Genomic DNA, 5,145 nt, shown 5'->3' with positions numbered 1-5,145 from the left:
TATGCCCTGACAACACGGGAACACAGCATTCCAATGGCTCTCACTGTCTCCAGGCCCTCAGGGCCCCCATTGCTAGTTCAGCCCCCTTCTGAATTTAGTAACATTACACAGCAGTTCGGCAGGCTACTGGCTAGACATCGCTCTGATTCCCTGAGGGCTGCGGCTTCCCTCCAAAGTGTATTGTTTTCGTTGGAAAGGTCCCCCTCTGTGTCCCGGGGGAACCAATTAACCAAGCAGGTACTGGCATGGACCTGTCATCTACCTGCTCCTTGAATTTCACAGGGCTCCTGAGCTGGTGGACACTACTGTTGTTGCTAGCTCCGTTAGGCCAGATACTCATGGTGATTCCCTGCATGCAGTGCAGATGGAGCAAAGCAACATGACGTACACCCAGATGGGGGAGTTGGCTGGGAATCAAACCCAGGTCTCCTGCACTGGAGGGCAAGAGTGCCACAAGTGACCCACCAAGGTCCCCTGGAGGGAATCTTAGCAGAGATCGAATCCAACCCTCTCTTCTTATGAGTGGGAGATTCCAAAAAGTTGCATGCTCAAGGTAGCCCACAGCTGATGGGCCCGGAGTGGAATCTCTTTCCATTAAGGCCAAATGCTTGGTCCAACTGAAAGGCGGCGGAACTGCATGGCATCCCTAAGCCTTCTTGTGAACAGATCGCAGATTACCTTCAATTTACGGAACTGTTCAGAATAGAAAATGGTTTTGTGTGGTTGGTTTTTTTGTTTTTTTACAGTCAGTTGTACAAATTTTGCAAAGGCTTCACTTTAAATGCTGAGCCTTATGCTTAATATATCAAAGGGGCGCCAACAAACCTGCAGCCTGCTGACAGTCTCTGTCATGTCGTGAAGGCTGTAGGTGTGTGTGTGTGTGTGTGTGTGTGTGTGTGCTCTAGGAGATAAGGTGTGGCTTGCAGCCCTGACTCTGAACAACAAAGCGACTGAGGCTGTTAGAAGCTGCAAGAATACCCACTTCCTACTTTACTGGTGACATATTTTTGCAAAATTGTTCTCTCTCAGCTTCCCCCTCGTAAGCAAATTAAGATTTAGAACAATGACTGCAAGTTCCCTTTTGCAATGCTCGGCTTGGTACAGTAATGCAAATTTCCCAGCCAATACAAAATAGTTTTCACCACGGAATTTGAATTGCTGGCACTATCTGTTCCACTGCATTTCTCTAGGATTGCAGGGGTACCTGCGACTCTCATGCTGCCTTTCCCAGGAACGCTGCTCCCACTTAGAAATGAGAGAGAGAGAGAGAGAGAGAAAAGAAAAAAAAAGAAAAGGAGGGGGTGAGTGGGTAGGTTTTGTGGTCAAATATGATATGGGAATTGCTGCAAAATGTATTTATCTTTTTGTGTTTTCACAGTCTCCCTGTACTAAAAACCTTGTGGTAAAAACGAATTTCACATTGCTCAAACTGGGGTTTCCCAAGCATCTTGGAACCGCTTTTTCCTGTAGCATTGATTAGCATCCTGCAGGACTCATGGAAGGTGGGCAGTGTTGACCTGACTCTATGCCTCACAGTGTTCTGAGCATTTTAAGAGAGTGAGGTTTTTGTTTTACTTATTTGTTTGAGGCTTCCCCTAGACTAATACAAGCTCACTGCCATTGAGTCACTTCTGAATTATAGTGACCCTCTAGGGGAGAGCAGAATTGCCCCTTTGGGCTCCTGTGGCTGTCAATCTTTATGGGAACAGATAGCCTCATTTTTTTTTTTTCCTGCAGAGCAATTCGTGGCTTTGAACCACCTACTTTGTGGTTAGTAGCACAACTAGCCACCAGCGCTCCTTACAGTTCACTGCCATTGAATTGATTCTGACTCAGAGTGACACTCAGAGAGGGTTCTGGTAAATATCTGAAACTCTTTCATAATCTTCCCTCTCTTACTCCCATCACGTGCAGGCAGACTCACAGTGACCCTACAGGACAGAGTAGGACTGCCCCTTTGTGTCGCAGACACTGACCATCTTTATAGGATTAGAAAGCCTCATCTGTCTCCAACAGTGGATGTTAGTTTCAAACTGCTGACCTTGCAGTGAGCAGCCTAACTCGTAACCTATATCGTCTGGGCTCACAGAAACCTGGCACGTCTTTTAATCTCTATCCTTCACTTGAACCCTGGCTTTCAGTCCCTTGTTTTAAGTAATTTCCCATCATAGACCAAATACTTCTATGCTTCCACCTAGTTGATGGAACTTTAAAAACAACAAAAAGCCAGTAACTTAGAGTTGATCCTGACTCACTAGACTCTCATGTATGTAAGAGTAGAACTGTGCTCTGTAGGGCTTTTAATGACTGATATTTTTGAATTAGAGTCCCAGACCTTTTGTTTGAGATTCTCTAGGTAAACTTGAACATCCCATCTTTCAGTTAGCCCCTAGGTATGTAGACTGCTCACACCCCAGCACTACAAAAATTCTCCTATCCCATAATAATTACATACAACTTTTATAGAAGGCTTGCTAATGAACTAGGCACTAGTCTAAGAGACTTGCTTATGGGAGTATTCATTGATTCCCTGAATCACTTTACAATAGATATTAGTATAGTTCTCATCTCATGTCAGTGAGAAAACATCGCGTTACTTCAGAACCATGGCAACTGTGGTAGTCACCTAATCTGGTGTCAATTTAAGGATTAAGAGTGTAGGGGTGGCGTCTAGGCTGTCAATCTGGAAATAGCCAATGAGACTTCTGTGTGGGCATGGCATTCTCCTCGGAAATCTGGTACTTCCTCCTTCAAGGTGGAAAACACCGCTCTCTCTCTCTGCCACTTCCTGGGAGACATTGCAGAAGATAAGCCACATGGATGGAACCAGACCTTTGAAGCCAGAGAAGCCACAGAGAGACCCCTGCCAGCGCTGAGATGCTTACAACGCCACTGGACCCAAAGACTTTCTACCCACCAGCTTGTGATTGTCCTGCATTTGGCTTCACTGCATGTGTTTCATGAGTCCGTAGAGGACCTTATGGATTGGTATCAGACATATGGGGTAATATTGGACTTATGGCCTTGGACTGGACTGGGTTGGGATGTTTTCTCAATGTTCAATTGCTCTTGTATATAAGCCTCTCTTTTATACATATATGTGTGTGTCCATGGATTTTTTTCTCTAGTCTACCCGGACTGACACAGCAACCCTACATACAACATAACGGAACACTGTCCGGTCCTGTGCCCTCCTCACAATGACTGTTATGTTTGAGCCCAATTGGTGCAGTCACCGTGTCAATCCTTCTCAATTCTACCTCTTTTTTGTTGACCTACTTTATTAAGCATGATGTCATGTCTTTTTCCAGGGACTAGTCTCTCCTGATAAAAGTCTCCAAAGAACCAGACTTGCCCAAAGTACTGCAGCTAGTGAGAGGCAGAGCAGGGTTTTGAACTCAAGACAGACTGGTTCCAGTGCCTGTGTACTTGACCACCATGCCAGAGTGTAGCTGAACCACAAGACTGGTGTGGGTATTGTGCAGGAGCAAAGGATAATGGGTAGAGAAGGGCAAGAGCAAAGAGATGAGTTCTTCCATACCCAGAGGATGGGGACCAGTTAGATAGGTATCTTTTTAGTCCCTTTTCTCTTCCTGCTACCTCATCATTCTCCTGTGCACTGAGTTACAGAAACGTTCACATCACTGTCACTTGAAGCTCTCACTTTTCCTCTAGCAATCTGCATGCATCTATCCATTACCCTTCTAGCTCCTTTCTTCGATCTCCTTCCTCTCCCCTCATTTGCCTGGTCTGTGCTGCTTTAACTTTGGGCCTTTACAAAGGAAGCTTTCCCTCCCTAAGCATCCAGGAATATTTATGTCTCCCAGCACCCAATGCTTTCTACACTCCTTATTTTAGCACTTGTCACATGGAAATACGTGCCCCCTTCCTTGTCAATAGTTTCTATTAGAAGGCAAACTTCAGGAGAGATGAGACATGTCTCTCTTGTCAGTACAGGATTGCCAGAGTCAAGCAAAATCCCTAACACGCATTTAGCTCCCAATAAATAACTGTTGCTATCCACAACTGTGACATTTACCAGCAGTGCATCAAGCCCAAATAATTCTTCCTTCTTCTTACTGCACAAGCAGGAAAATTACATCAGATCCCATAATGCCGTTGGAAGCAATGCAAAGGAAGATTTCTACTCGAGTTTTGTCTCCGTGGCCTGTTCCACTTTTACGCACTCACCATTCTTCCATTGCGCTCCACCAGTAATTCCTAGTTTACTCTTTCCATTCAGTATTTATGCGACACTGCAATAACACACACATGCCAGGTGTTGGCTGAGATTCCCAGGGAAATTTGTATTGGGAGACTGACCATGTCCCTGGAAGACTTGGTAAACAGACCTTTCATGTTATCAGGAGGGATTCGCCCCTAGAAAAACACTTCGAACTTGGTAGAGCATCTGTGACAAAGAGGAAGAGCCTCCCTCGTGCACTAGATTGATGAGGGGCATGCAACAGTGGGCTGCAACATAGCAGCGATTGTCAGTATGGCACAGGGCTGAACGCAGGATTGTGTACCCTTTGGTACACACAGGTCACCATGCATCAAAAGGACTCAACTCCACCCACAGCAACACAGTCCTCCCCAAACATCAAATCTGGTTAGGTCACCATTATATTTAGATGAAAAATCCGCATGCTTAACATATCCTATTCGATCTTGCATGGTTTGTCTCCTACCAAACTCCAAGTCCCATCTTTTACTGTCGTTACTATTTTCTCTCCACTACAACGACACTGGCATTTTCATTGCTTCTCAAACAGGGCTAGTGTGAACAGAGAGCAGATGGCCTTCGCACATGAAAGGGATGCACCTGGTCTGTGTGTGGTTAAATATCTGATAACACTGCCTGTAGCTTTCACCAAATTTTGATCAAACTCCCACAGACATTGTGCAGGTGCCACTGAGCAATAAAAAGAACCGCTTGATTTAGGCCTGGAGTCTACTTTTGGTGGATATAAAGTTTAAGCTAAATACAGGCTTTCAAAAAGACTCAGGTTTAAAAAAATAGTTTCATTGGCATCAATGTTTCATTGGCATACATTCATATATCATACAATTGAACCATTTCATCGTATTAAGAATAGTGTGCAACCATCGCCACAGCAAATTTCAGAACATTTTCTCCTTTTT

The sequence above is a fragment of the Echinops telfairi genome, unplaced genomic scaffold (genome assembly GCF_000313985.2).
Source record: "Echinops telfairi isolate 266 unplaced genomic scaffold, ASM31398v2 ScPeMD7_7469;HRSCAF=8507_1, whole genome shotgun sequence".
NCBI lineage: Eukaryota > Metazoa > Chordata > Mammalia > Afrosoricida > Tenrecidae > Echinops > Echinops telfairi.
Note: the sequence above shows the minus strand (reverse complement) of the source record.